General features: G+C 45.7%; 1 pseudogene across 1 annotated transcript; it reads left to right on the forward strand.

Annotated features, from left to right (window-relative positions):
* The first annotated feature begins 10,642 nt into the window (after positions 1 to 10,642).
* Positions 10,643 to 11,890, forward strand: LOC147377202 (small ribosomal subunit protein uS2 pseudogene; annotated as a pseudogene). Its single transcript, XR_015136133.1, has one exon. The product of XR_015136133.1 is annotated as a small ribosomal subunit protein uS2 pseudogene (transcript).
* Positions 11,891 to 12,596: the final 706 nt, after the last annotated feature.

The following is a 12,596-nucleotide window of genomic DNA, read 5'->3' on the forward strand; positions in this document are numbered from 1 at the left end:
GCCATCTCATCCTCTGTCGTCTCCTTCTCCTCCTGCCCCCAATCCCTCCCAGCATCAGGGTCTTTTCCAAAGAGTCAGCTCTCCACATCAGGTGGCCAAAGTATTGGAGTTTCAGCTTCAGCATCAGTCCTTCCAATGAACACCCAGGACTGATCTCCTTTAGGATGGACTGGTTGGATCTCCTTGCAGTCCAAAGGACTCTCAAGGGTCTTCTCCAACACCACAATTCAAAAGCATCAATTCTTCGGTGCTCAGCTTTCTTTATAGTCCAACTCGATGTTCACTCTTGCTGTTGTAGCCACACGTTCTTCGAAACAAACTCACACAGAAGAACGATGCAGATAGTGGAGTGCAGTTTATCACACCAGTGGGCCCGAGGCAGAGTCTCCTCTTATCCAAGGACCCTGACCAGTTTTTCTGAAAACCTTATATACCTTAAGTGTACGTGTCCAAACTCACCTTCCCAAATTCCCTGAAACTACTCTGAACAAAGCAAAAGAAAGATACAATCAAAGTTAACCCATGATTCATAAGCCTTAAGCCTAGGTAGTTAACAGCCGACAATTATCAATAGGTCATCCCCCAATAAGCATAATAGAATTTATTATTCTATTTGGTTACACAGATAATTAGGGTATTCTTTTAGGAAATGGAGAGTCTAGGTACGACCCCTGGGGCTCTTCCACCCAGGGGGCCTGGTTTTCCAGTTGGCATGTCGTTTCCATAAATACTAGAAATATAGCTCAAAGTCCATGGTCCGGCCCAAGATGCAGTCCTGCCTTCAAATGGAGCCTGTTCTGTCTGTTTCCTCCTTCATTGCCATCTCCTGTTTGACCACTTCCAATTTGCCTTGATTCATGGACCTAAAATTCCAGGTTTCTATGCAATATTGCTCTTTACAGCATCAAACCTTCCGAGACCAGTCCCATCCACAACTGGGTGTTGTTTTTGCTTTGGGCCCATCCCCTCATTCTTTCTTGAGTTATTTCTCCACTGATCTCCAGTAGTATATTGGGCACCTACCAACCTGGGGAGTTCATCTTTCAGTGTCCTATCTTTTTGCCTTTTCATACTGTTCATGGGGTTCCCTAGGCAAGAATACTGAAGTGGTTTTCCATTCCCTTCTCCAGTGGACCACATTCTGTCAGACCTCTCCACCATGACCCATCCCTCTTGGGTGACCCACACGGCATGGCTTAATTTGATTGAGTTAGACAAGCTGTAGTCCATGTGATCAGATTGGGTAGTTGTCTGTGATTGTGGTTTTCAATCTGACTCCCCTCTGATGGAGAGGATAAGAGGCTTATGGACACTTCCTGATGGGATAGACTGACTGAGGGGGAAACTGGGTCTTGTTCTGATGGCCAGGGCCATGCTCAGTAAATCTTTAATCCATTTTTCTATTGATGGCTGGTGCTGTGTTCCATCTCTGCTATTTACCTGTGACCAAATTGCCAACATCCGCTGGATCATTGAAAAAGCAAGACAGTTCCAGAAAAACAACTATTTCTGCTTTGTTGACTATGCCAAAGCCTTTGACTGTGTGGACCACAATAAACTGTGGGAAATTCTGAAAGAGATGGGAATACCAGACCACCTGACCTGCCTCTTGAGAAACCTACATGCAGGTCAGGAAGCAACAGTTAGAACTGGACATGGAACAACAGACTGGTTCCAAATAGGAAAAGGAGTATGTCAAGGCTGTATATTGTTACCTTGCTTATTTAACTTATATGCAGAGTACATCATGAGAAACATTGGGCTGGAAGAAGCAGAAGCTGGAATCAAGATTCCCGGGAGATATATCAATAACCTCAGATATGCAGATGACACCATCCTTATAGCAGAAAGTGAAGAGGAACTAAAAAGCCTCTTGATGAAAGTGAAAAATGAGATGAAAAAGTTGACTTAAAGCTCAACATTCAGAAAACGAAGATCATGGCATCTGGTCCCATCACTTCATGGGAAATAGACGGGGAAACAGTGGAAACAGTGTCAGATTTTATTTTGGGGGGGTTCCAAAATCACTGCAGATGGTGATTGCAGCCATGAAATTAGAAGACCCTTACTCCTTGGAAGAAAAGCTTTGACCAACCTAGATGGCATATTAAAAAGCGGAGACATTACTTTGCCAACAAAGGTCCGTCTAGTCAAGGCTATGGTTTTTCCAGTAGTCATGTATGGATGTGAGAGTTGGACCGTGAAGAAAGCTGAGTGCCAAAGAATTGATGCTTTTGAACTGTGGTGTTGGAGAAGACTCTTGAGAGTCCCTTGGACTGCAAGGAGATTCAACCAGTCCATTCTAAAGGAGATCAGTCCTGGGCATTCTTTGGAAGGAATGATGCTAAAACTGAAACTCCAGTCCTTTGGCCACCTCATGTGAAGAGCTGACTCATTGGAAAAGACTCTGATGCTGGGAGGGATTGGGGGCAGGAGGAGAGGGGATGACAGAGGATGAGATGGCTGGATGGCATCACCAACTCGATGGACGTGAGTTTGAGTGAACTCCAGGAGTTGGTGATGGACAGGGAGGCCGGGTGTGCTGTGATTCATGGGGTCTCAAAGAGTCGGACACGACTGAGCAACTGAACTGAACTGCTAAGCACAGTGACTGGCGTGTTCATCCCCAAATACTGAGAGCGCATGTGCTGTGTGCTAGGTCTGTGCTGGGGACAGGTGTCCAGCCATGACACCTCACAGTCCTTGACATTCAAGAAGAGAATAAGGCAGAAAACCACCATACTTTAGAAAGAAATGATCCTGCTGCTCCCACAGAGCTGATGATGTGGAGGGAGACAACGAATAAACAGAATAGCTTGTAGAAGAGTCAGCTCCATGGAGTGAAGGGCAGGACACGGCACAGCAGGATGGGGTGGCTGCGGCAGAGGGGGGTGGGGAGGAGAGGAGTTCTGGGGCCCGAGAACTGATGGGTGACGAGCCCCAGCGGGTGCTGACAGGGCCGGCCCTGGGTCCACGAAAGACCGAGGTGGTAAGGGCAGGAGACATGGGGGAGCTGTCACCGCAGATGCACACGGGGACATGTCTCTGAGGAGGTGACATTTAAGCTGTGCTCTAGGCCACTGTCCCCTTCCCTTGTCACCCAGAGGCAGACACCGAGGATGGCCGCTAACATCACGTGCACCAGCCAGTCCTGAGCCTGCGCACCCAGCTCACTGTTCCCTCCTGAGGAGTCACAGTCAAGGCCCCTGTGCTGAGTTCCCCTCCCTCCCTCTCCAGACAAGGCCGATCCTTTCCCGTGTGGCCCAGTGGCGCGGCCTGTCCCTCCTCTTGGGAACTTAAAGTCATCAACTCTCTTCTCGATGACAGTCGTCTCCTGATCTATTTGCCTTATTATGCCTCCAATTTCCTATTAATACACTATATTTTAAATTAGCCAAGAATGACAGCGCACTCTAGACACAGAGTGTCTTAACTGAGCACACTCAATTAAGTGTGGACAAATGGAGAATGAACTAGGACACTTCCTGCAATGTCCTCAGTCAGTTTAATGTTTATTGTGTGTTAAGCGTGTGTTCTGTGTTTTCCCGCCTGGTTAGTTTCCTCTGGGTCAGCTGTGCTTTCTCTCACCAACTGTTTCTCCTGACAAAATTACTTGCAAGCACAACTGAAGTTCAGAATATGTTCAAATTGTTCCCTACAGGGCAGGCATCTTAGAGCAGAACTTACTGCAGTGCTGACAAGGCGTCCTGTCTTTCTCCAAGTTGGCTGAGAACGAGCAGAGTAGGACTTGTGTGGTTAGTCCCTCTGTTGTGTCCAGCTCCTTGTGATCCCTCCTTTGAGAGGAGCCTGGCAGGTACAGGCCCTGGAGTCCCAAAGAGCTGGACACGACTGAGTGACTATATATTCTTCCGGATTCTTTCCCGTTACAGGTCGTCACAAGATACTGAGTACAGCTTCCTCACTACACAGCAGCTCCTTGTGTCACCTGGTGTACATACAGCAGTGTGTGCATACTGACCCCAAACTCCTGACTCACCTCTCCCCACACCCCCGTGTCCTCTTAGGTAACCATAAGCGTGTTTTCTATGTCTGTGACTCTACCTCTGCTTTGTAAGTAAGTTCATCTGTATCATTCTTCAATATTCCACATGTGTGATGTCATACGATGCTTATCTCTTTCTGTCTGACTTACTTCACGTAAAGTGAAATCACCATGTTCATCCATGTTGCTGCAAATGGCATTATTTCATCTAATTTTATGACTGAGTAATTTTCCATTGTATATATATTCCACATCTTCTGGAGCAAGCACTTCTTAGACTGTACAGCTTGACTTATTTTAAAGGAACAAAAATCGTGAGTAAACCTAAGTTTTTTAGAGATGGAGAACTTCTCTGCAATGATTCATATAGCATTAATTAGCATTTAATGGATTAGGAGACCAAGAATAGTAGGTAAAATTGGTGTGTTGTTTTGTTTTATGTCACTTATGTCAAGTTCTCATGCTGCTGCTGCTGTTAAGTCGCTTCAGTCATGTCCGACTCTGTGCGACCCCATAGACGGCAGCCCACCAAGCTCACCCGTCCCTGGGATTCTCCAGGCAAGAACACTGGAAGGGGTTGCCATTTCCTTCTCCAATGCACGCAAGTGAAAAGTGAAAGTGAAGTCGCTCAGTCCTGTCCGACTCCTATCAGTGTTAAATTATGTTCACAAAATACAGATTTCTTCTGTTCCTCTATTCTTGATTCTCTAAAATTATGTGGTACTTTTGTAGTCAGTTGTTCTTTGCTTGCATAGCCGTCACATGATTTTCAGAAGTAATTCTTGAAAGCAATTTATTTTATAGCCTTCCTTGCTTATTTTTCTTTTGTTACAGCTGCTTTAAATATTGGTCTTGAGAATTCATATTTTTCCAGAAAGTAGTCAATTTCTTGAATATTCTAGTATATTTGCAGTGTATATAAAGGGGTTTATATTCATTTTGTGGGTGGGTATGAGATAATATGAAATATACATCAGACCTGCTGTCTGACACAAGACCCCTAAATGTCTTGAAGTCTCCTGGGTGATAGAAATGTCTTTTGGTTTGTTTTCTTGTATTTTTTCTGAAAGTGTTAATTTTGCTTTTTCCTGGTAGGAAATGATTACCTTCATAACAGACACTTTTGAGGATTATTGCTAAGGCTTGTTAGTGCAATTCTATGTGCCATTTATTTTAAGGCTTGTGATTAGTTTCATCTCTCTCTCTCTCTCTTTCTTTCTTTTGTTTTTAGTTTCAGCTCTAATACATGCATTTTCTGTCTCAGTTGAATGTCCCACATATTCAAGGAGGTTCCTTCACTCTGGCTGCTGAGGATTCTCAGCCCCACATGAATGTTGGACACTTTTCAATCCATTCAGTTTAGTTCACTTCAGTCAGTCATGTCGGACTCTTTGCAACCCCATGAACCGCAGCATGCCAGGCCTCTCTGTCCATCACCAACTCCTTGAGTTCACCCAAACCCATGTCCATTGAGTCGGTGATGCCATCCAACCATCTCATCCTCTGTCGTCCCCTTCTCCTCCTGCCCTCAATCTTTCCCAACATCAGAGTCTTTTCCAATGAATCAGCTCTTCGCATCAGGTGGCCAAAGCATTGGAGTTTCAGCTTCAGCATCAGTCCTTCCAATGAACACCCAAGACTGATCTCCTTTAGTATTGACTGGTTGGATCTCCTTGCTGTCCAAGGGACTTTTAAGCATCTTCTCCAACACCACAGTCCAAAAGCATCAATTCTTCTGCGCTAAGCTTTCTTTATAGTCCAACTCTCACATCAATACATGACCACTGGAAAAACCATAGTTTTGACTAGAAGGACTTTTGTTGGCAAAGTACCGTCTCTGCTTTTTAATATGCTGTCTAGGTTGATCATAACGTTCCTTCCAAGGAGTAAACATCTTTTCATTTCATGGTTGCAATCGCCATCTGAGGTAATTTGAGAGCCCCCCAAAATAAAGTCAACCACTGTTTCCACTGTTTCCCCATCTATTTGTTGAGCTATTTCAAATCCTAAAAGATGATGCTGTGAAAGTGCTGCACTCAATATGCCAGCAAGTTTGGAAAACTCAGCAGTGGCCACAGGACTGGAAAAGGTCAGTTTTCATTCCAATCCCAAAGAAAGGCAATGCCAAGGAATGCTCAAACTACCACACAATTGCACTCATCTCACACACTAGTAAAGTAATCCTCAAAATTCTCCAAGCCAGGCTTCAGCAATATGTGAACCGTGAAATTCCTGATGTTCAAGCTGGTTTTAGAAAAGGCAGAGGAAGCAGAGATCAAATTGCCAACAGCCACTGGATCATTGAAAAAGCAAGAGAGTTCCAGAAAAACATCTATTTCTGCTTTATTGACTATGACAAGGCCTTTGACTGTGTGGATCACAACAAACTATGGAAAATTCTGAAAGAGATGGGAATACCAGACCACCTTACCTGCCTCTTGAGAAACCTATATGCAGGACAGGAATCAACAGTTAAAAGTGGACATGGAGCAACAGACTGGTTCCAAATAGGAGAAGGAGTACTTCAAGGCTGTATATTTTCACACTGCTTATTTAACTTATATGCAGAGTACATCATGAGAAACGCTGGGCTGGAGGAAGCACAAGCTGGAATCAAGATTGCTGTGAGAAATATCAATAACCTCAGATATTCAGATGACACCGCCCTTATGGCAGAAAGTGAAGAGGAACTAAAGAGCCTCTTGATGAAAGTGAAAGAGGAGAGTGAAAAAGATGGCTTAAAGCTCAACATTCAGAAAACTAAGATCATGGCATCCGGTCCCACTCAATGCATAGATCTCCAGTAATAATTCTTTCCTCAAAAGTTGTTCCTGCTCAGCCTTGTGGAATCTCACCTGTGTGTGATCAGATAACAGAGACTAGCGGGCTCATTAAGCACTTGTAATCATTCTCTCTGTCTGAGTAGCTCTCTCTTTTAGATGCCCTGCCCCACACATATCACCTTCTGCACCTCCCTGGCTCACCTGTGTTCTCAGATCAGGGCTTTGCTGGGCTGCATCTGGGTTCCCCTCCCTGTACCTGCAGCATGGAAATTGCCTGAAGGCAGACAGCCAGGAGTCTTCAGATGGATTTGTGTATCCATCTTCCTCTAGGAACTTAGTCCTGCATGGCCTGCTGTCCAGGATCTGAAAACAGTTGCTTCCAGTATTTTGTTCAGCTTTGTAATTACCAGTGCCAGATGAGGACGTTCAGATACTGTTCCTGTTAAAGCTGGGAGTGGAAGTCACATTTTATTTTTACAGACACTCTTTGAATCAGTAATTCTAAATCAGTTAACCATATATGTTTGAAAGTATCTTTTGCTTCATTTTCTCTGTTTTGCTCTTGCAAATGTAAAAACAAAACCAAATATCAAGAGACACACTAAAACAGATTTTGTTTTCTGTTTTTCCTGGTTGAACTTTATGCCAACAAATCCTAGGTAAGGACTTAGGAAGCTGCAGCAAGTCAAGGCACCAGCAAGATCACAGGATCTGCAATCAACAGGGATCTTAATGGTACCAGAGAGCCTTTTTTTGCCAGGCCGTAGGAGGTGGATGCAGTAGTTGAGGGGCTAGAGGGATCCCAGGACCTTAATGACACCAGTGAGCCAACTAAAATACAGGAGGCTGAGGCCAGGTACAGCACGTTTGGCCAATGTGAGCTGAAACATATTTAATTCTGAATTTCCAGAACCATAACCTCAAACAAAATGTTCACCTTCTTCTGATATTCACATAGAAAGATTGCACAGAATCTTTTGCCTAGAAATTCTACTTCCCTGGAAGAAAGCCACCAGGAAGATTGCTTGGAGAATTTAAGAGATGTGTGGGTTTCAGGTGGAGAAAGAGGAAGTGAGTAAATGGCAAATGCGGTTCAGAAATGGAAAGGGCTATGTGCAAATCCAGCAGGCTCTCTTTGGTGGAAGGCAGGCCGTGTGCTTGGTGCTCCTTTTGCTGAGGTCACTTTTGTTGGGTTTTAGGTAGCTCCAATGAAAACTTCAAGTACAGGGGCTTCCCTGGTGGTCCAGTGGTTAAGAATCTACCTTGCAGTGCAGGGGACACTGGTTTGATCTCTGGTCCCAGATGACCCCACATGCCACAGAGAAATTAAGTCTGTACACCGCAAAGACTGAGCCCAGGCCTTCTAGAGCCCAGCTCTCCACAGCAAGGGAAGCCACCAAAGCGGGAAGCCCAACTACCCAACTAGAGCACAGGCCTTGCTCACTACAAGTGGAGAGAGCCTGCAGGCAGCAAAGATGATCCAGTGCAGCCAAAAAGAAATAAAATTATATTTAAACAAAAACCCCTTCAAGTACAGTGACTCTCAATGACTCAAGTAACTCCTGCTCGATGTTCTCAGCACATCGGTGTGTGGGGTCTACAGGAACCCCCTCCTCCCGTGAAGGCCCAGCGTCTCCATTGACCACGTGTCTCCACCACTGTGCTGTGCCATCTCCCCGCTCACCTCTGCACAGAACTGCTTCTGATGGTGTCACTCTTTAGGCAGGGGAGTCATTCTTGTGAATCATCTAAGAATTAATATCTCACCTGCAATTTTATTTCTATATTCCTTAAAAGGAGTTCCTTAAAATCCCAATTGTATTCCTTAAAAGAGTGTTTTAACACAATCTTGATTTGAACACCTATGTTTTTATTTATCAACTTTCATGTCTCCTTCATTGTGTCCTGTGCTCTGGCGCAGCCTCTCTCTCGGCCTCTGCTCTTGGCCTCTCAGGAAACAGCATACAGGATGTGTTAGTTGCATCCGCCGTCCTCTCTCACTGGCTCTTTTCCGTCCTCCCTCATCTCCGTGACATGTGTAACTGTGTGCACATCACTATCACCTGACACCCTCCCTCCCTTGGGAAGCCTGTTATCACCTTCCTGCTCCTTTCTCTGCTTCCCCGTGTGTGTCCCTGCCCGACACTCACAGCAGCCTCACAGCAGGCACTCTCCCTCACTCTTCTCTCCAGAGTTCCTGCTGGAATTTCTGGACACCACCTCCCAAGTATTTACCTCTGACTCTGACTTCTCCTTCCCTGGTGGGCCCTGTAGCATCTTCCCCTGAGTGAAGACCACAGATGAAACCTAAATTCTCCTTCTTCCCCAGCTACCTTAGACTCCCCTGTGGATGTCTCCTTCTCATCCAGGCTCAGTGATTCAGTATCATCCATGAACCATTTTTCTATACTCAACCATCTATCTGGCCGTATTGATAGCATCTCTAGGGGAGTGGGTGGAGCAATGATGGGCAATGTTGAGATGGCAGGTAGAGACCAGACCAGGCAATGAGGGTGTGAGAATGAAGGACAGTGCTAAGAAGAGGAGCAGATTGTAGAGAAGTCACAAGGGCAGAAGAGGTTGGAGAATGTTTTTGAAAACAGATCAGGGAGAAATCTGGGAGAGGAGAGGTCGAGTCTTAAGGAAAGAGAAATGATCATTGCATAGCTCCTCGGGAGCGGGGCAGGGAATCCAGCAATGTGCTAGTTTACCAGCAACATCCTATCACATGCTGTATTTCAGTTGGAAATACTTCAGGCTACAAATCCATTAGATTTGTAGAAATTCCTAATGCATTAGAAATTTATACATTTTCCTGCAATGGAATAAATTAGGCTAAGGTTATGCATTACATTGTTTATTGTGATGTCAAGATGTCATTTTATATTAGTGTTTATTCCAATGTGGACCAGTAAAGCGTATTATAGTACATCATCTATTCAGTGGACTGATTTGTGGAAAATAGTGTCCCAAGAAAATATTCCCAAGATATTGTCAGCTGAATATAAGCAAGATACATAAAACACTGTGCACTGTGTGTGACCATGTATGGTTTTAAATGTGGTTGTGCTCAGTCACTCAGTCATGTCCCATACTTTGTGACACTATGGACTGTAGCCCACCGGGCTCCTCTGCTCATGGCGATGCTCCAGGCAGGGATACTAGAATGGGTTGCCATTTCCTGCTCCAGAGGATCTTCCGGACCCAGGGATTGAATCTGAGTCCCTTATGTCTCCTGCATAGGGAGGTGGGTTCTTTACCATTAGCACCACATGTGGAGTGAAGAAGAAATAGATATTCATAGTTGCTTGTGTATCCATAAAGTGACATTCTGGGCCATCTCTACTGATCCAGGCGCTAAGACTCTGCACTCTCATTGTAGGGGCCTGAGTTCAATCCCTTGTCAGGAAACTAGAACCCACAGGCCATAGCTAAGAGTTCCCATGAACAAGGTCCCACAGGCACAGCCATATAAATACTTAGAAAAACAAACAAACAAACAAATAAACCTCCAGAAGCTATTCCTGAGAAACAAAACACGTGGCTGACTGTGGAAGCAGCAGGGCCTTGACAAGAAGGGAGGGGGTAGGAAGAACAATGTAATATAAAGTATTTTATATTTCTAGGTTCTTGAACCTTGTACATGTATTACAAGTTTCTCAGAAATGCCAAGACATTACAAAAAAATTTTAAACTTCTAAAGAATAAAACTCACAGCTTTATTTCTACAAACTGAATGAAAGTCAAGTTTGTTTTATCAGATTATCTGGCTTCTCTAACATATCTTCTCAGGCTTTTCCCACGCTACCCAGACAGTGGTCCATAGGGCACTGTCTGGATTCTTGTCATAACGTGAAGCGAATCTTTTACACTATCCTGGGTCCTTGCTGTCCGGCAAATGAAGGACGACGTCATCACATTCCTTACAGCAGGGGCCCACTTAGGTGGCACCGACCTTTACTTCCCAACGGAGCAGTACATCTACAGAAGGAAAAGTGACGGCGTCTCCACTAGGAATCCGAAGAGAACCTGGGAGAAGCTTCTGTAGGCAGCTCATGCCATCGTTGCCACTGAAAACCCAGCTGCTGTCCCTGCTGCGTCCTCCAGGAACCTTTGCCAGCGAGCTGAGCTGCAGTTTGCTGCCGCTTTGCTCCTGGAGCCTCCACTAACCAGACCCAGGCAGCTTCCAGGAGCCAAGACTCCTGGTGGTTACGATCCCTGGGCTGACCGCCAGCCTCTCCCAGAGGCCCGTATGTGAACTTCTTACCATCGGTCTGTGTGACACGGACTCTCCTCTGCACTCTGGAGACGACCCATTCCCGGCAACCAGGGAGCTGTTGATGGGTCTGACTCAGTGGATGCTCACCCGGGAAGTTCTGCCTGTGCGCGGCATCCTTTCCTGTGAACACTCTTGGGAGGTCGTGCCTGATCTCTACATCTGCAGATTCTGAAGAGATTAAAAGGGAAGAGCAGGTGGCAGCTGAGCAAGCTCTGACCAAGGAGGACTTCACCGTGAATGGGTCACTTCAGCAGCTGAGTGCAACGCTACTGGATCTGACGTGTTGTCTAGTCCACAGGCGGGCAGACGAGCTCGCTGCCTACTCCGCAGTTCCCCCGAAGGTTGGCCTGCAGCGCCCACTGCTCAGGCCACTGGATGGGTAGGCACAGCACTGCGTGGGCTTCAGCTGTTCTTTCACAGGCTCTTTTCTTGGGTGGGGGCTGTGCTGGGTCCTTGCTGCTGCACAGGTTTGCTCTGGTTGCGGTGAGTGGGGAGCACTCTGGTTGTGGTGCCTGGCCTTCTCGTTGCAGCGGCTTCTCTTGTTACGGAGCGTGGGCCCCAGGGCCCCCAGGCTTCAGTGGTGGCAGAGCGTGGGCTCAGGAGCTGTGGCCCCCAGGCTGTGGAGCACAGGCTCGATGGTTGTGGTGCATGGCCTTAGTTCCTCTGAGGCACGTGGGTTCTTCCTGGACCAGGGATTGAACACATGTCTCCTACATTGGCAGGATTCTTTACCATGAGCCATTATGGAAACCTCACAAACTCTTAAAATGGAAATTGGTTGACAGAAAATAAGCAGTTTCTAAATAAATAAATATGTCTACTCATGAGAAAGTTCCGTGGCTTTTGCTTTTTTCCTTTCACATAAGAGGAAAATTTCCTAATTCATAATTCATTATGTTCTTCCCTCAAACAATATTTGCAACCACTAATTTTATTAGCTAAGCTTGATCCAATTTTTAAAACACTTTTCTCCCACTTTCCCCTATGCACTGTACATTCTTTATCAATTGAGATAATATTTTATCATTGTTCAGTCACTCAGTCATGTCCAACTCTTTGCGACCCCATGGACTGCAGCACACCAGGCTTCCCTGTCCTTCACCATCTCCCAGAGATTATATTTATATACTTCATATGGATAGGAGGATAATCAGTTGACTTCATCCTTGAATTATTTCTCTGAATCTGACGTATTAATATGCTGCTGCTAAGTCACCTCAGTCATGTCCGACTCTGTGCGACCCCATAGATGGCAGCCCACCAGGCTCCCCCGTCCCTGGGATTCTCCAGGCAAGAACACTGGAGTGGGTTGCCATTTCCTTCTCCAATGCATGAAAGTGAAAAGTGAAAGTGAAGTCGCTCAGTTGTGTCCGACTCTTTGTGACCCCATGGACTGCAGCCCACCAGGCTCCTTCGTCCATGGGATTTTCCAGGCAAGAGTACTGGAGTGGGGTGCCATCGCCTTCTCCAATTAAAATGCTAGTAAGATATAAGACACTTGACTGACTTCAGCATAATAAAAAATAACAGA

Source organism: Bos grunniens, chromosome 2, assembly GCF_055505025.1.
Source record: "Bos grunniens cultivar Pamir isolate PY7600 chromosome 2, Bosgru_T2T1.0, whole genome shotgun sequence".
Lineage (NCBI taxonomy): Eukaryota > Metazoa > Chordata > Mammalia > Artiodactyla > Bovidae > Bos > Bos grunniens.